The sequence below is a fragment of the Sus scrofa genome, chromosome 2 (assembly GCF_054392235.1).
Source record: "Sus scrofa isolate SSC_HxYL_T2T_F1_AM1 chromosome 2, Sscrofa_HxYL_maternal_Yorkshire_Landrace_v2.0, whole genome shotgun sequence".
NCBI lineage: Eukaryota > Metazoa > Chordata > Mammalia > Artiodactyla > Suidae > Sus > Sus scrofa.
Window position 1 is genome coordinate 153872747 of NC_139384.1, and position 18523 is coordinate 153891269.

At 57.3% G+C, this 18523-nt stretch overlaps 1 long non-coding RNA gene across 1 annotated transcript; it reads right to left on the reverse strand.

Annotated features, from left to right (window-relative positions):
* Positions 1 to 14283: 14283 nt before the first annotated feature.
* LOC146405798 (uncharacterized) lies at positions 14284 to 17433 on the reverse strand. Its single transcript, XR_014836649.1, has 3 exons — positions 17327 to 17433; positions 16580 to 16734; positions 14284 to 15753 (listed from the first exon to the last, which is right to left on the reverse strand). It is a non-coding gene; the product is annotated as an uncharacterized LOC146405798 (long non-coding RNA).
* Between the last annotated feature and the right edge of the window lie 1090 nt (positions 17434 to 18523).

Here is an 18523-nt window from a genome sequence, read left to right on the forward strand (position 1 = left end):
ACGTTTTTAGTTTGTATTTCTCTCTGCAAGCCCAGCATGGCCATGGAGAGCAAAGAAAGGTGAGTTTCTGGCCTCTCGTCTGGAGCATTTGTTCCCCACAAAGAGCGGTCGAGGAAGACAGAGTCACGTGGGAACACGGCGCGCTCTGTTCAAGTCCTCACGCAGCATCTTGACGGCTGTGTAACCTCCACCAAGTCACTTAACCTCTCTGAGCCTTGGTTTCCTCATCCGTAAAATAGGGATACCGTACAACTTCTCTGTGGGTTTCTGAGTAGAATTTCTAAAAGTTCCTGGCGGGTGGAGTCAAAGTCTAGGGAGGAAGGATGAGAAAGACGCCCTTCCGGTTGCCATGGCCACCTGACAGCGGAAGGGGCTGCAGGGAAGCGCCGGGGAGACCGTGAAGCGGGAGTGGGGCGGCGTGCGGGGAGGGCTCCTGGAACCCCCCAGAGGAAGTTCCACAGGCCTGCGGCCTGGAGGACTGAAGTCAGACTGTCAGCCGACTTCCAGGCAGTCAGGCAACAGCAAGCCTCCTGCATCCCGGGGCCCTTGGCTGGGCCTGTGAAAACCTCCCCGGAGAGGAAAGGCCCAGCCTGACCATGCTGGAGGAACGTGGAGGGATGGGCAGGGCGACCCCGAGGTGCCTCCGTAGGGCTGAGGGGGGGGCGGTGTGTGCAGTGGTCCAGCAGGCCCTCCCCCAGGCTCCCTTTGAGCTGCATCCTCTGGAGGCCTGTCCTGTTGGAACCTCTTGGGTCCTTAAAAGGAAGTCACTGGGTCTGCTCCAGGCAGGGGCCATGTCCTCACAGACAGGCCCAGGTCAGCACCAGGCCACAACTCTATTATTTAAGGGTTTTATAAAAGAGCAAACCTCCGGGCCTGGAAGAATGGCCGGGATCTTGACTCTTCCTGCACAGGAAGTGCAGCAGCTGTGCTCGAGCCCTGGCTGGGCCTGCTGGGGACCCAAAGCTCCGGCCGAAGACTCCTCGGGGACGGAGAGAATGACCCCTGGGCCCAGCCTGGGTCCCTCCGCTTCCGCCTGAGCTAGGCTCGCCGACCACCAGGCCGAGGGCTTGTGGACTCTGCAGTGACTTTATTGTAATTTCCTCGTTGTCGCAGTTAATAGCCTTCGTTTGTTAATTACTGTATATTTTAAAAGTAAGAGGAAAGGCAATTCCCACTGGAGACGGGTTCTTGGCTGCAGCCCTGCGATGAAAGGGAGGCGAGAGTGTGCAGAGGTAATGGGCCCGCTGTGCTGGTTCCTGCTCCTCTGAACGGGGCCTGGGGCCAGAGACAAGGCAGAGGCAAGGCCTGCGCTCCTCTGTGGCGCCACCTCTCAGCCCCCAAACCTCTACCCTAGCCGTCCCCAGCCCTGCACTATCATCAGAGTGAGGCGCCAGGCCCAGGGGGAGGCGGTGGCCCCGGGGCTGAGGGAACCAGGCCAGAGTGAAATAAGCCACTGGCTGAGGAAACCAACCAGGGCAGGTGACAAGAGGCGATTGAGTAGGATGGCGTTTTCATTAGGAAACAGGGCTGGAATTTGGGGAAAGGCTCTCGCATTTAAATTCAGAAGGCAGCTGCAGCCCTAAGAGGAAGCATGGAGGTGGGGGGAGCACAGCCCTAGGAAGCGGCAGGTTGCTAGCAGAGACCCCGCCGAGGGGCAGGTGGGGCCTGACACCCAGCCCTCGCTCTGCAAAGGGCGTGAGCTGTGGGCCTGGCAGGGCCCTGTCAGCTCAGAAGAAGGGTGCTCTTGGTAATTCGTCCAACTGCAGGGGTTCAGGGTGCGCTCTTGGGGCCCTGTGTGTTCAGGGTCCCCCCACTTCTTTCCACTCTGGGTCATCAGGGACTGATGCCAGGACCAGCCTGAGGGACCCAGAAGGAAGTGGGGGCAGAGGCGGGAGGGAGGCATAGAGACAGAGAAGGATGGGGGCCCGAGCAAGAATTTCACAGCATCCAGAGGAGCTGATTAAAATCCTGCAAGAAAAGTGATGGAAAGACTTTCTGTCTTCCTATGGAGACATTTAACCTAAAAGAAATGAGTTAAATAATTTATACAGAGAACGAGTGAAATTTGCTTTGATCAAATTAAAAAATATGACTCTGGAAATAAAGTGTCCACCGCGTCCTTTCCAGGCAGCAGAAGAGCTGCCGAGAAACAAAATGACAAAGACATAAAAATAACTAACCCTAACCCGGCGAATATTAGTACCATATTTTTTGGGAGATTACACAGCGTCACTGTGGGCCACGCAGAGAAATCCTCTCTAAGCACCAACAGGAGAGGTTTTGCTCATTGAGGAAGCCCCATAAAAACCAGAAAACGGATAAAATTTTCCTTCGCAAAAGCCATCCGACTTCACTCAGGGGTTGGCCCAGAAACCACGAGGGATCAAGCTAAATTTCCTATTCGTGCATCTTGAAAGAAGAAAGCTGCACACCATGCCTCTCCAACTCTGTTTTTTGAAGGGGACCCCTGTTCCTCTTCCACTTACCCTACACACACACTCTAAAGAAGTGGCCTAATCAAGCTCCCAGACTCCTGAGCAAGGGGTAGACATGGATACCTTTGAACTTAACCTCCCTGAGCCTCAGTTTGCCACTCTTCAAAATGGGGTTAACACCTCCTGCACAGAGTCGTAGTGGGGATTAAAGCAGATGAGAGAGCCCTGCCTTTGCGGGGGCTCAGCAAATGCTAGAAACCATCTCTTCTTCCCAGACCCGATGGAATGTCCAGCAGGTGCAAACAGAGCCGCCCGAGCCCCCGCCGGATCTGCCCTTCCCCGAGGGACACCATTAGTCCAACACTGGAAGGGCAGTTTCGCCTTTCAGACTTTGGGGACCCTGGGGGCCAAGAGGACACGTTTAGTTCCAAATCCCTGGGGAGATGATCCAAGGTTAGCCCTCTGTGGCTGCGGTCTTCTGCTGAATTTAAATGCTTCGGAGTCAGGCAGCACTGGGTCATATTCCGGCTTCGCTGCTTGCTGGTTGTGTGGCCGTGGCCAAGTGAACCTGGTCCCTCCGGATCTGCCTTTTCCTCTGCAAAATGGAAATGAGTGTAGACTGGATCTCACAGGATTGAATGAGATACGGGTAGGACGGGCATGCTTCGCATGACGTAAAGCTTCAATAAATGAAGACTTTTCACACTGACCTTGGGAGAGACACTCAAGGTCAGCGTGAATTTTCTCCCCAAGCCCTCAGGTGTGGTTTGTGATCTTCAGGTGGGGGGAGGGTCTCGGTGACCTCTCCTGGCCGCACTGCAGCAAGGACTGTGGTCAGCTTCGGGGTGGCTCTGCAGAGTTCTCTGGCCCACCCTGGCGGCAGCAAGCAGGGGAACCAGGATGAAGAGGGAACTCAACTCAGTGGCACAGGAGGCCTGGAGGAACGTCCGGCTGGGACGCCTGGAGGCCTCAGGGGGCTGGATTGGCAGCCCTCGGGCTCCCAGGGACCTGTCCCTGCCGGAGGGGCCCGGCGTGGTGATGGGCTCCAGCCCAAGTGCTCTGGATTAACAGTGGTGGCAGTTTCCCTGAGGGGGTGTGAGCAAAGCCTGGGGGTAAGAGAGGGGCACCAAGCATCCCCCAGGACAGCGCTGGGCAGTCGCTGGGCTGCCCTCAGGGGACGATAAGAAGGTCCGAGGCTGGACCCCCCCCCCCCCCAGGCTGCAGCGTCTCGGGGGGTTTCTGCGCCTCCTGTCTGTGCTCTGAGGTTCTCTTCCCTCCTCCCCCGGCCACTTAGAGAACCTTAAGACAAGCAGGGACCGCGTGGAACTAGAGTCTGTGCGCCTCGTGGGGCTATTTGGTGTGAAGGTAAAGGAGCGAGAAGCAGGTGACGGACGTGTGTGTGTGTGTGTGTGTGTGTGTGTGTGTGAGAGAGAGAGAGAGAGAGAGGAAGAGAGGGAGAAGGAGGGAAGGGGAAAGAAAGAGGAAGAAGCAGAGACAGAAAACAAAGAGAGACACCGGAAGAGAGGGGAGAAGCCAGGCAGGAGAGAACTCGGTGCAGAAAAAGAGCAAAATGCTGGGAGGGAGGTGCAGACAGAGCCCGCAGGCGCCGGAGAGGGGAGCAGGTCCACACCCGCAGCCACACCCGGGCTCCTGTCCGTGAGCCGGGCGGGGGGCCCAGGGCACACACGTGTGTGCACACAGGCCCTGCCGTGGAGCCACCGTGTCGGTGCAAGCGTGTCAGCCCCAGGTTGGGGCTGAGCTGGCTTTTATCTCCTCCGGCTGCACAGGATTTACAAGCTTTTGAAATGCAGGATTAATAAGAAGAGGCCGGTGTTTTAATCTATAATGGAACAGAAAGTATCATTATTGTTAAATAATGCACAGCCTGCCGTTTATTAAGAATTAATGGTTTATCGAGAGCTCGGGTTGCCGCAGCCTCCTCTGCCCTCCCAGGCCCGGGCTCCCAGCCGCCGGCTCGGCCACTCGGCTGTGCCCCCGAGCGCAGCTGGCTCTGGGCAGGCGGGAGGGACTGCAGCCCATCGGCATGGTCCTGGAAGGCTCTGGTGCTCAGGCTTGGCCTCTCTGCTGGCTTTCCTGGCTCCGCTGGGCATGGGATGGGGAGAGCAGAGCAGAGGGACACAGGAAGGGGGCCATCCCATCATGCCTTTGTCCCGAATCCCCTTCACCCTTCTGGGGAGACACAAACATACGCTCGTGGCAGGGGGTGGGGCTTGCGCCCCGTCTTACGCCTCCTCTTTTTCTAGGCCTATGAAATTCAACTTCAGCCTCCCACACGGAGTCCTCTGGAAGTGGTGACAGCACAGACAGTAGGAAGGCAGGAGGTCCCTTCCCCCTTCTCCCCCCTAGGGCCTGGAGGAAGGGGTCACACACTTGCACAAAGAGAAACAGAGGCACCTGCAGAGGCAGCAGGAACTCAGGAGCAGGAAATATTTCCTGAGAACTCCCTTCGCGCCAGTCATTTCTCAGACATCATCTCATTGTGTCACATCACCACCCATTTTATAGATGGGAAAACTGAGGCTTGGGGCCGCCCAAGGGCACACCAGAGATAACAAAGCCAAGCTATTGCATTTTATTCCAAAGCCGTTTCCACTCCAGAGCTAGGGCGTCAGTACTGGTCTCCCCTCTTGTCTGAAAATGGGTGACCTCAGGAGCAGCACTGCAAGAGCTGATCTAGGACCTGTCACAGCGACGGAGCGGTGGCTGCAGTGATACCCCACGCCATAGCAAAGCCAGCATCTCCTCCACCAGCGGGGAGAAGGGACCCATGGAGCCAGTGCGTGACTGAGTCAGGGACGGCAATCCCAGAGCCGGACATCCAACTCGGTGTCATGGCCAGACTCCATCCTGGAGCCTCTGTGACACGGACTCCCTGCCTTGCTCTGCTACCAGTCTGTGTGGATTGGGTTTCTGGCCAGAAGTACCATGTCCAGACACAGATGCTGACCTTGTGTCCACCACATCTGAGGCTGGGATCGGAGCTCTGTGACCTTGGGCAAGTTACTTAACCTCTCTGAACCTTTGTCGAATGGCAATAGTGCCTGCCTCAAAGGATTATTGAAAGTAGTAAATGAGAAGCGTTCAGTGTTGATATTAGGTGGTAAGAGTGGCATTGTTGTCACTGTCACTGATTCCAGAGCAAGCATGCTCCCAGCATCCACAGCCCGCCAGTTCCCAGTGCATTCACTCATTCCACACATGTGCTTTGAGCACCGACTAGGTCACACGTGCATCCTACTCTGACCAGACTGTGTGCCGGGGACAAGTGGTGAACAAGCCAGAGGGCGTGCCCGACACGCTCCCCATCCCGCCCTTCACTGCCCGCTCCATCTCCTGCCTTTTCCTTGATCTCAGCCCCCATCCCAGCCTCTCATGGCCACCTGCTGGCCTCAAGCCCATCCCCCTCTCTGCCTGGCACCCTCCACCAGCTCCCCTTCTTTCCTCTGTTCTGGCCTCACCTCTTTTGCCCGTATCCATCATAGTCCACCTCCCTTTCCGCCAGCCCCTGCCTTCTTCCCCTGAGCCTCACCCCCACCTCCTTCCTCCTCCTCTTCTTCCTTGTCTCCATCCCCAACCTTGACGGCCCTCCCACCTCAAGCTCCCCTCACCCAACCTCCCTCCCGAGGGCCCTTCCAGCCGTTCGTTCGCTGCCACTTCTCTCTTTTCCCCCATCCGCATCATTCGCCTTTCCCACCCCAGCCCAGGACTCCTCCCATTCCAGTTATGGGACCAGCGGTCCTGATGGGGGAGGGGACAGTGGCCCCAGAGGCCACTGCAGGAAGGGGCACTCGAAGGGCCGAACCCCTGACCCCCCAGGGCTAGTACAGCCCAGAACATGGTGCGGGTCGAGTCCCCTCAGCTGGCTGGAGTGGGAAGGGCGCTGACTGGGCAGCGTGCCCGTGCCTCCCTTGCATCCCGTCCTTCCCTCTCTCCTCTGGGCGGGCCACCACGCTGGGACCTCGGCCCGCAGCCCAGCTCCTCACTCGGCTCCTGTTTTATTAACCTGCCTGTCGCTGCTCTCGCCACTGAATAGGGCCTATGGGGGGGCTGGCAAGGGGGGCCTTGGGCTTTGCTGGGCATCACCATGGAAACAGCAGCCTCAGCCAATCAGCGGGCCGGCAGCACCGAGGGCAGCAGGCAGCTCGGTCTCGGAAGCCTCGTGCAGCCTGCAGGCGGACTCCTGCCTGACAGGCCCTCGCAGCCCCAGCTGAGGGAGAGGAGGAAGCGGGGGCCGCGACCCGGGGGAAGAGGCACAGGCCAGGGAGCCGTGGGCCCATGAGGCCCAAGGAGGCTGGAGAAGGGGAGACGTGGGGAGGGGATCCGAGTCCCCTAGGTCGGTTGGGGGGCGGGGTTGGGACAGGAAATCAGAAGCCCGGGGCGGCTGCAGGTCTTGGTCTAAGGCTTGGTCTAAAGCTGAGAAGTGACCTTGGCACTACTGGCATTTGGGACCAGGTACATCTCTGTTGTAAGGGGCCCTGTCCCTGGCTTCTACCCACAAGAAGGTACTCTCACCACCCCGTTGTGACAATCAGGCATGGCTGCAGACACGGCCAAAGGCCCCATGAGGGGCAAGCTCACGGGTGGTTGAGAGCCGCTGGCCTAGGCCCTCAGAGGGCAGTGGTCACCATTATGCCAGGGCTCCCTCTGAGCGGACTTCCCAGAGGGAAGAAGCAAGGAGGAGGAAGACGGAATCAAGCGTGGGACTGAGAGAGAACGGAGCGGAGGAGGGTGCCCAGGGCAGGAGGAGAGCCTCTGGACTGGGCGGGGGCAGGAGGGAGCTGCCCAGGGCTGCCACCTGGCATTGGCGGGATTAAATAAAACCCAGGAACAGTGCTGAATGCCTTTCCCCTGGGAAGGTCTTCCTGCGGGTCCAGCCTCTCCCGCCTTCCCCGCCACAGAAACCCTCTGCTTCCTGCGGGCTTCTGTGAGTACCACGTCCAAGAGGCCCTCCCCGACTCTCTCATCAGACGGGTGTTCCTTTCTCCAGGACTCCTTGCCACTTTGCTTCCATCTCCGTGTTGCTGCTCCCCACGGTTCATCCTGATCATAAGAATTGCCTTTATTGAGGGTTTCTCATGCGCCACATGCTGCAGGAAGGGCTCGAAGCACGTTTTTCCCCCCACAGCTCCCTGGCTGAGTACTGTTACTATCACCATCTTACAGAGGTGGAAACTGAGGCTCAAGCGAAGTAACTTGCTGAAGGTCACCCAAGTAGGAAAAGCAAAGTGGGGACTCTAACCCCGGTTTCCGGGACTCCGGGGCCGGCACTTCCCGCTACTGGGTGCTGTGCCAATGTCCATCTCCCCCGCTCCCTTCTTACATTCGGTCCTGCTGGCGATGCCCACACAGTACCCGCCTGCGGTAGGTGCTTGAGGGCTGCTTGGGTGGGTTGGTGGTCTCTGGCCAGGGCTGAGTGGCTTCCGGCTGGAAGGGGCTGGGGCAGAATGGCAGTGCAGGCTGCTGCGTGCCTCCTCAAGGCCCTCAGGGCTCAGTCTGGCCTGAAATCTCTGCATCAAGCCCACGAAAGGCAAATGTCCTGAGGCCGCATCCCAGCCACACTGCCTCGCTCGGCCACCTGGGGTCTCGGAACTGACCTGTTGCGCAATTCCCGGGGAAGCCGCGCCATGGCGCCCCCTAGTGGGCAGAGGGTCACGGTGGCGGAGGGAGGCAGCGAGCGTGCGCGGTTGGAGAGCCCCCCTGCCGCCCAGCCCGGCAGCTCTCTGAGCCCCCTTCCCAAGGCCCCCCTCGGGGAAGTGACCATGTCCTTGTGGAACCTGCCCCGACTCCCGCCTGGAGGACAAAGCAAAGCCCCACTGCCAGCCCCAGAGGAAGAGCCCCTCTCCCTCCTGCCCCGAGGGGGTAGTGCCAGCAGAGGGCTTCCATCACAGCCTCCCCCACGGTGTAGCTCCCACCCGCGGCTGCCTTACCCTCAGCTAGAGAGGGTTTGAGGCTGTCTGCCGGGGAGCATGATGTGATGCCGCTCCCCTCCCAGGTTAGGGTTTTGATCTGGAATCCAGGAGCTGGAGTCCCAGGGGGCTCAGATCGGAACTGTTCCCCGCCCCAGACATGCTTCCGCCCTCCGCCTCCACCAGGAACCTGCAACCCTGGCACCTCAGCTTTGAAGGCAGGGCTCCTGACAGGCTACTGTTCCCATGGCAACCCCATCCCCGGCTGCCCTACCCAGGGCTTCCCTCCCCCGCCTCCCTCCTCCCTGAACCCACAGCACCTTCATTCATGGAATGAAAACTGCTCAACATCACCAGCGTGGACACCACTCTCCCTCCCTCTCTCTCCCCTCATTCGATGGAGATCCATGGACCAGGGCGAGAAACGGTTGAAAGAGTGCGAGTAGGGGTGGGAGAGAGGCTGGACTAGTGTGCCTGCAGGGGTAGGAGAGGAAGGGGAAGGAGCCCTGGCTCAGCTCCCAACCTGTGGGCCCCCAAGGCTTGGGTCTCTGCTCCTCCTGTTTCCAGCTCTGTTGACGGACCCGCATCTCCCTCGGCTCTGGCTCTGTGAAGGTCCAGAGCCAGATACTTTCTCTGACGGCCCCAGGCCACAGAGCAACCAGGGCCAGGTCTCAGGTCCAGCCAAACCGTAGCTCAGACTCCAAATGCAGGGGTTCAGTCCTGGAGCTCACCCAGGAGCACTGAGGCTGCTCCTGGTGGTGGCCCTGGTGCCTCCCCGGGTCAGACAAGGCCTTGCAGAGGCTGTTGCAGGGTGGGGGGGGGGGATTCAAATTGACAGCAGGATTATGGGAAGGACTAGAGGGGAGTCTCAGGCCCCAGCCCTGGGTAAATAACACGGCTCGTTGGCTCTCAAGCTTTGGCAGGTGCTGTTGGAAGGTCAGGCAAGGCCTGCTCAGAGCAGGCATCAGTCCCATCCCCGCAGGAGGCCCTGAGCATGCTCAGCCACTCAGCTTCAGAATCCACCCGCCTGGGTTTGAATTATAACGCCCTAGTTTATTCACTGCTTGATGCTTACCTTCTCTGAGCTTGCGTTCCTTACCTAAAAAAGGAGGAGTAATTACATACAAGCACAGTCATGCCTCGGGATCCAGGGGGACTTAGGCCAGGAGCCCCTGCAGATGCCCAATCCAAAGACGCTCAAGTCCTTCAAGCTCAGCTGCGCGGTACAGCCTATGCAGTCGGCCCTCCACGTCGGCGGCTGCGAAACCCACGGATGGGGAGGGCTGAGGGTATGTGGCTGATATCTAGGAGCCCGACCTGCCTCGCAGAGTGCTTTAGGGGCAGTATCTCACTTAATTTTCATAGCAGCCCAGCGACACAGATAGCACTGTTGCTGTGTGTCCTCCACAGAGAGGAGACCGAGGCTGAGAGAGGTGACGGTGAATCAGGCAGCGGGAGCGCAGGGCTTTGCATCCAGGCGGCGGCGGGAGCCAACATCTGCAGTAATAGGGGTGTTCTTACTCGTGAGGGTCCACCACTGAACCGGGGACCGCATCTCTTCTTTCACTCGAGGGTGCAGAGTCCTCTGCAAGCCAAACTGTGCACCGCTGAGCGAGCGAGACCTGGCGTCAGGGAGGCCAGGTTTGGAGAGGTTGGGGTTCTGGTGGGAGCAGGAAGGGAGATGAGCTTTGTTCCAAGGAGCATCTCAGCTGGCAGAGCCGTGAGACCGTCCCTCGGCCAATCCCTCGATCACGGAGGCAGCGGGACTGTGAAGTGTCAAGAAGGAAGGGACTTGCCCAAGGTCACTTGTCCGAGGACAGCCCTGCCACTCCCCCCTCAATCCCTTGCAGCCTTGGGTCAGCACGTTAAGGTCAAGGTCAGAAGCCGCAGAGGCTTAGAATCCTCAGGAAGGGTGGAGAAGGTGGAAGGAAGCAATTCTTTGCCTTTGGGGAAGTGCCCTGGAACTCAGACCCACCCAGCCAGCCTTGCAGCTTGCCCACATCCCCTGTGGGCCACCCCAGCTCCTCCAGTTTCTATCCTTTCCTGAAAGAGTCCCCCATTCCTGAGCAGCCTGCCCCCCGAAAAACCTCTGAACACTGGAGCCTAATCACCCCTCCCCACCCCCCACCTTGAGTGAACCTGCTGAACAAACAGCATTGTTCCCAGTACAATGGATACAAAGAACTTGGGAATTCACAGAATGGTCCTATTTCAGCTTCCTTCCCCTCCAAGCCCCAGAGAGATCCATTGTCAGTAAACTCCACTTAAAATATGCACCTTCGCTCCAGCTGGGGAGCCGCTTAAGACCTTGGAAGAGCCTCCCCCACCCCCACTCCCTTCCCGTCCTTCCCCCGCCTTCAGATCCAGACAGGGAGCGGGGGAAGGGCAACCGCCGGGAAGGGAGCTGGAGGCCACACTGGCCCCCCGCAGTCCCCCTGGGCACCTGGCAGCCCCATTTTACAGCTGTGAGGACTGATTAGCAGTGGGCTTGAGGGACCTGCTCCTGTGGTTCCCAGTCACAGTGCCTCGGCTTCACAGGAGACCTCAGGGCCCCCTCTCTTCTGCTGCCTGCTTGCAGGAAACCTCTGAGGACAAAAGAAGGCACCTGTTCCACTCCCGAAATTCCTCCTTCTTGTTAGACCTTCCTTGAAGAGGCCTCACCGCGTCCTGGTGACAGCCCCGTCCTCCACTCCCTGGCTCCCGCGTCCTGTGGTCTTCCTCCGGCAAGGGACAGGCCTCCCGGGACCGGACGGCGGCCTCTGCAGCCCCTAAGGCTCTCTTTCTCCTGGGCTGAACAACTCCTCCCTTTCCCCCAGACCCCCTGTGTCCATGGTTTTGAGGCCCTCCCCCAACCTATTTTCCTCGCCTGTGCCGCGCTGCTATCACTGAGGACTCACAGTGGTAGGACCCAGCGCTGGCCCCATAAGTATTTGTTAAGTGCCTTCCAGGTACCAGGCACTGCGCTAACAGCTGGAAATACAAACGAGATCCCGGCTTTCCCGAGGTTTGTAATTCTGACTAAACTCAGATGCTAATATCAGATAAACACAGGAATGAATGCATAATTACCAAGTGCGATAAGGGATCAGACTAAAGGAAACTGATCATATGAAAGTAACAAAGGAACTTGATTTAGTGTGGAAGGACAGGGGTGGACCACCCTAGGCTTCCTGACATCTAAAGGATCTAGGCTTTAATTAGAGAAAGTAGACAGGGAACAGCATTTAAAGTGGTGGGAACAGATTGTGCAAAGGCCCTGTGGAGAGAAAGCCAATGGGATTAGAGGCTACTGAGCGGTGGGCAGGCGCGGTAGGCCTCAGGGAGGAGTTGGACAAAAATGCAGCAGAAAGACATAAAAGTCTATATGCAGTAGGGGCTGGTTGAAATTTGCCTCAAAAAGCACAGATCTGGAGTTCCCGTTGTGGCTCAGTGGTTAACGAATCTGACTAGGAACCATGAGGTTTCAGGTTCTATCTCTGGCCTTCCTCGGTGGGTTAAGGATCTGGATGAGTTGTGGTATATAGGGTGCAGACACGGCTCGGATCCCGAGTTGCTGTGGCTCTGGCGTAGGCCGGTGGCTACAGCTCCAATTGGACCCCTAGCCTGGGAACCTCCATATGCCACAGGTGCGGCCCTCAAAAGACAAAAAGGCCAAAAAAAAAAAAAAAAAAAAAAAGACACAGATCCTGAGAGTGGCTGATCCCAAAGCAGTTCTTCTGAGCTTTTGCACTTACTGTCCCCTCTGCCTGGGATGCTCTGTTCCCAGATTTTCCTGAGGTTTCAGAGCTTGCCCAACCCATCCAGCCTAAAGGAGTTCGCCTCTCATGCCCTTTCACTCTATTCTTTTAGCCCGACTTAGCTTCTTTTTAATAGCACATTCTGAAATGGAATTATTTCTTTGCATGTTTGCTCCTGCTCTGTCCTCTCGCTGGAAAGTAAGCTCTGTGTGGGCAGGAATTTTGTCTGACTTGTCACTATGGCACTGTAGCCTCTGACAGTACTGGCACATAGTAGGCCCTCAGTAGATAGTACGTGAACGAAGGAATGAGTTCCTACATGTACTCCAAGATAAAAGTGGATCAGTATTTACCCACAAAGACCATGTAGAAGGGTATAGATATTTTAACCTCCCTCGCCTGCATGGACCACCCCTCAAGGGGCCTCTTGGACAGTCCAGGGGCAGGGCCTGCACAGTTCATTGCCCGAGGCCAGCTGATCAGCACCCACCCGCTCTGGCTGGCTAAAGGCCTGTACAGACTCGCCTGAATCGGGCCAGCTGTTCCTTAATCGAAGATGAGGTGGAATTTTAAGTGCCCTGCGGAAGGGGCTGGAAAGAGCATGGTCTGCGAGGCCTGGAAGCGGCGGAGCTCCTCGCGGCTCCATCCCTTCCCACCCCCTCCTCCCCGGCTGCCCCGCCACCTCCTGTGGTTCCCCTGGTGCTGTTCTGCTGGCAGTGGCTGAACCAGGCCTTGTGCGGATGCTGGGAGAGAGGAGTTGGAATTGAGTGGGATTTACAGGGCTTGGGAATTTGATTCATTGGGCAACTTTTTAAAAAAGCATTTATCAACTTAGTGAGTATCCACCAAGCGCAAAGCATGGCTAGGGACTGCCACATGCATACGTAAAGCTGATTCAGGGCACATGGTGGAGAATGACTCAGGTGGAAACCTTAGAAGTAGAAGCCTTGTGCTCCCAGAGTGCACGTAGGCTGGGCCAGGGCGAGGGGGGCTGAGGGTAGAGGGGCAGGCGCAGTTAAGTCTTGGGTAGGGAGTTCCGGAAAAGCTCAGGGAAGTATTATTTAAAAGAATGACTACATTGATTGCGCGCTGAATATGTCAGGTCCTCTTTTATATGGGTTTTCTCACTATAAGCCTGTGCGAGTGTATACAATTGCTATTACTATCCCATTTACAGAAGGGGAGACTAAGGTTCGGAGGTGTCGGCAACTTGTCCCACTTTTTAACAGCCATTAAGTAGCAGAGTAGATTTCTTCAAGCTCAGGAGGAGGATCTTAGCTTTGTCTGAAAGCCGAGGTAGGACACAGATGGGCAGCGAGAAGTCCGTTCTAGGAAAGGGACCCAGCTTGAGCAAAAGCTGGGAGGCAGTGCTGCTCGATTTGTCTGGGCTTTCTGTTGTTGTTGTTTGTTTTTAAATCTCAGGTAGCCTAAGATCTTAGGAGATTAAGAAAATAATAAATAAATAAAAGCTAGCTGTTGGTCACTCTTTTCCTCTCCCTGGCCTTCAATATGGACTCCTGTCCTCGGGTGTGTCTTTACTCTAGTTCCCAAACAGAATTCGATGCAAGTGTGGACATGGCCGTTGGTGGATGGTGCTGCTGGTGAACTGATCTCCCTACCCTGGCTGGTGATGGGGGCCACTTGGGGACACTCTCGAGGCCAAGCTGGTCCTCTGCCCATCTGCATCCCTGCCTCCTGACTCATTTCATTCCAACCAATAGATTCTTAGCATGCAAATTTAATGAATAGGCAAAGAAATGATTGGCTCATTTTCCCCTGATGTAATAATGCCACTATTCAAGTAACTCCTATGTACCCTACCCCCACCTCAATTCAGGGCTTTTGACCATGTCTCTGGCAAGAATCACCAACTCCTCTGCTCCCCCTTTTCCCATTCTGAATTCGCAAATCACTTTAAAATGCCCCCCTCATCCCCCAAGGGATGGCACATGTGGAGGACCGGCAAGCCAGCACCCTTAGGCCCAAACTACCGAGGTCCTCCTGGGAGGCCCCATAAGCCTCTGCTGCCTGTGAGTGGCATCAAATTCAGGATAACAGAGCCCATTTACGAAGAGATTTTGTGAGAATCCATGTCCAAAGCTTCCTGAAACCAAACCCCAGCATATCGGCTGTTCCTTTCAGCCCCTAATTTAGTAATTCTTTTGAGAAAAAGAGATTGTGGGGTTTTTTATTTGGTGTGATTTATTCTTTATCATATAAATAATAATAATTTACACAAAGCTCTTCCCCAAACAGAAGAGAATCTGTACATAAAAATAAACAAAAATTAAACTGAGCTGGGCCTGGTGCCCAGAAAACCAGCCAGTTCCACACACAACCAGGGGGAAAACTCCTCTAGGTCCTGGGAGCTCCGGGGCTTTGGCTGGAACTGCGGGTGGAGGTTCTGGTCCAGGAAGCCATCGCCTTCCTTCCTTGATCCTGGGTAGGACGATGGCACCCCTGGCAGCTAGCGCTGGTGGGGAGCTAAGCAGCAAGCTCTTTGGGCCGGCAAGTGGGTGGAATTTGGACCCAAAGGAATAATCAATTTTTAAAACTCCTGGGCAGTGTTGCTCGCTGCTGCCGTCCAGGGCCTGTGAGAGCTGTGTGCCCGGGAAGATGGGCTATTGGCCAACGTGGGTGGAGGCTGCCTCTGTTTCCATCTTTCCCTTGTAGCTCATTAGCGGCACGGGCTGAGCAGAACATTCTCTGATCTTCTGTTCCCTTGGAGCACCGACCCCCCTCCCTGGAGGCTTGTTATTTCTATAGATATTGAAAGATGACAAGCAATCTCCTTGGCCATTGATTCATCTCCCTCAACAGACACTCTGGCTCTTTGCAACTTCTCTCCCCTACCTCTTATTTCCAGAAAAGTCTCTAAGAAGGAGACTGCCTTTCCACCTTCTGGCTCCGTGTCTTTCCTTGGGGGAGTAGGCATGGCTGGAAGGGACAGTAAGCCCCCTCCTCCCATCCCGAATCATCTCAGGGCCGGAGTTCGAGCTGCGCTGGTCTCTGAGGGCACAGTCGGCGGTGGTTGGGGTTTCTACTTGGCGAAGGGCGATGCTGGCGCTGAATGGGATCACGTCGCTGAGGGTGGTGTCGGCAGCATGATGGGGACCATCGAGAGAAAGCGGAGGGCGACAGCGCTGCGGAGCCCGCCCTGGGTCTCGGGCCATGATCTGGCTTGGACTGAAAGGAGACAGTGGGAACTGGGACGGGGCAGCGATGGCAGCCACGCTGGCCAAAGCGGGGAGCAGAGACAGGGGGCGCAGGGCGAGAGCAGCTGAAGCTCCAGGCGGGGGCACCGCCGCAGGGCGAGGGGAAAAGCCCAGACTCCAGGCCCGATGTTCTGGCTTCGAATTCCAGCTCCAGCCCTTCTCGTGTAAATTAGTTATCAGCCTTGCTCAGCCTCAGCTTCCTCATCTGTCAAACGGGGCTCCTAGCAGACCCGTCCTGGAGGGGCTGGAACTCCATATAAAGTGTCAGCTCCCGGTAAACACTGTGCAGGGCTGTGCCCATGAGGCTTAGACGGGGTTACAGCCATGTCCATGGTCAGGGGCAGGGTGCCGCGGGAGCCGTGGGAAGCCTTGGAAGGTTCGGGAGATCTCGGTTGGGCTCTACCACTTACTTCCTTTAAGTGACTCTCCCTGTGGTGGCCTTGTGAGTGAAAGAATTGAGTGATTAGTATTCAGACCTCAGAAGTCCCCTGGAGCAGTGAAGCTTTTCTTGTGTGACCCACACATGGGAACTCCCAGGCCCAGACAAGACCCTGCAGGCCTGTAGGTCCAGGTGTAGACTCAGCAGGCGTGCTTGGCCCTGAGGTCAAACAGAGACAGAGGGCGGGCAGGTTGGACGAGCCTCCTTTTAGGGGGAAGGAGAGGTGAGGGGTCAGCTCCTGCCTGGGGTGGGGGAGGGAGCGCCAGCCTCCCCCCTCTGCTCCACGGCAGCTGCCAGGCCCCAAGCCCGGCCCTGCTGGGGCCCCGCTGCTGGTCTCGCTTATCCCGTGATCGGCGGCGCCAGGTCGGCCTCTGCTCCTCGTCTGGATGCACACGAGGTTTCCCGAGCAGGAGCAGCCCTTCCCGGCTCTGCCCCTGTTCGCGTTTCCCACCCTCTCTTCCTTCCCCCTGGGGCCGGAGGACAGAAATGGGAAGCAAAGGTCACTCATGCACAGCACCTAATTAAATCTTTACAGACTCCTCTTGTTGGGTCTTCCCTCAGGAGGTCGGAGTCCCCGAACCCACAGGTGCCTCTCAAAGGCTGCAGGGGAGAATCGGCAGCAGGAAGTTCTCTCTCCTTCCTGCCCCAGAGGGAGCCCCCATGGGGGGGTCGTTGGTCCCGGACAGTCAGGGCTGGGGGAGTGGGCTTGGCCTTCAGTGTCCAGGAGCCTTTGTCAGGCCCTCCCTCTCCTCCTGACAAGGGGCTGTGAGCTCCCCCATCAGCCCCCAGCTTCCTGCCACCGGTCGGTCCCTACGCCATCACGCACATCCTGGGCTGTGGTCTGTGGTCCTGCCGTGATTTGCATCCAGGAGCCAGGCCTGCGTGGTGGAGACTCTCTCTCTCCCACCCCTTGGCGCAGATCCCAACCTGCCTCTGCTCCGTGGCCTCTGGGCTGCGTGTGTGTGTGCATTTGGGAGGCGCCTGGAAGATAAAATACCAATATTAACAATCCACCTATTGAGCTCGAAGTGCCAGACTTTATGCTGGGTGTTCCACGTGCGTCGTCTCACTGAATCCTCGGTGACAGATGAGGAAACAGATTCGGAGAGGTTAGGTCACTTGTGCAAGGTCACACAGAAAGCATCAGCATCTGGATTCACAGACCCCCGAAGCTCAAGCTGCGATCTTCCTCACTAAGCTGTGCACCACCCGCATGGGGAGACGTGAGGTCCCCCTCAGCCCCCACGCCCAGTCGCCGGTGTGTACTGAGGACAGTGCGAAGAGGCGGGGGGGGGGGGCACTCTTATGTCTCAGTCCCACCTGCCTACCCGTGATCTTTTCCATCTGAGACTGTCCAGGGAGCCTCCCGGGAACGCTGGAGCAGGGCCCCAGGATGCCCAGAGGGCTTAAGGAGGCCAGCACGTCTCTGCTGAATCAGCAAACCCCCCTCTACGGGCCCTCGCCTCGAGACCTCCCCCGATACCTCTCCCCAGCCTCTGCCCAGCAGCCTGACCCTCCGTCCCCTTGCCTTGTTTCACCCCCTACCTCCAGAATATTCCCTGCAGCCCCAGACCTGTCTGGTTCGATGGGTCCAGCCTGCTAATCTCCCAGTTGGGCTTCTCTTAGGGGCGCAGCTGCTGAGGCACCTCTGTTTCTTGCCTGTCCTTCTGTAGATGACATGAGGACCCGAGGCCCCTGCTCCCCCTCTGGACCCCTCCCCCCGCCACTTCTCCCGGCTAACCAGCCGCACAAAGCAGGCTGAGGAAGGGGTGGACTGGCAGAAACCAGCTTGTTGCTGAGGCTGGAAAACAGAACTGTAGGAAATTAACAGGCTGAGAAATGTCTGCTGGGTTCGTGTTTGTTTTGCACCCTCTGTCTTTCTCTCCGAAGCTCCCTCCTCCTGCCCCTGCCACCTTGATCCGGCTCCCCCACCCCCACCACGCAGCCTGGGTGCCTGGGGTGTGGGGGCTGTATGTCTGGGGCTTTGCAGGAAGGTGCATCTTGGTGTGTGTGTGTGTGTGTGTGTGTGTGTGTGTGTGTGTGTGTGTTCCTGCACGTGTGTTTCTGTGTGTGTTTAGGATGGCAGACCCGCCCCTCCTTCTCAGGCAGCTAAGCCAGAAATGCCAGCGGCAGAGACAATTGTGCGGGTGGGGATGCTGAGCGCAGAGCCGGCAGAGCCCGCGGGCAGGCAGAGAAGCACCACACAAGAAATTGATTCCATTAAAAAGTAATCTTAAATTTAATAAAAGTTATGATTTGATTATAGCCACAGAACCTACAGGCGAGAGGAGGGGGGCGGGTGGCTTCTAGTGATGGATAAACAGAAGGAAGAAACAAAAGTGCGGGGGATGGGGAGGAGAGAGAGATGCTTCGGGTTGGATGGATGAGAGGAGCCAAGGACCCGGGGGTGGGGATGAGACCATTTTCTCTCCCTCGGATGAAAGAAAAAAGCCCAGGGCTGGTTTCCAAAGACGAAGCCGAGTGAGGGGTGTGCGAGGAGATTCAAGGGGCTCTCGGGAGGCAGAGCGGTTGAAGGAGGCTGGGGCTGGGAGGCAAGGCCTGGGAGAGGCGGATGTGCGGGCGGGAGGGCGGCCCGGACCCGGGAAGCTCGGCGGGGGGGGCACGGAGCAGCCACGCCACAGCAGGCGGGCCCACTGGGTGGAGATCCCAGGTCAGCCTCTTCCTTGCAGTGTGGCGATTTACCCTGCAGAGCCTCCGTTTCCTCATCTGCTAAATGGGGCCACAGAGATAGCCCCTACCCCTCAGGGTG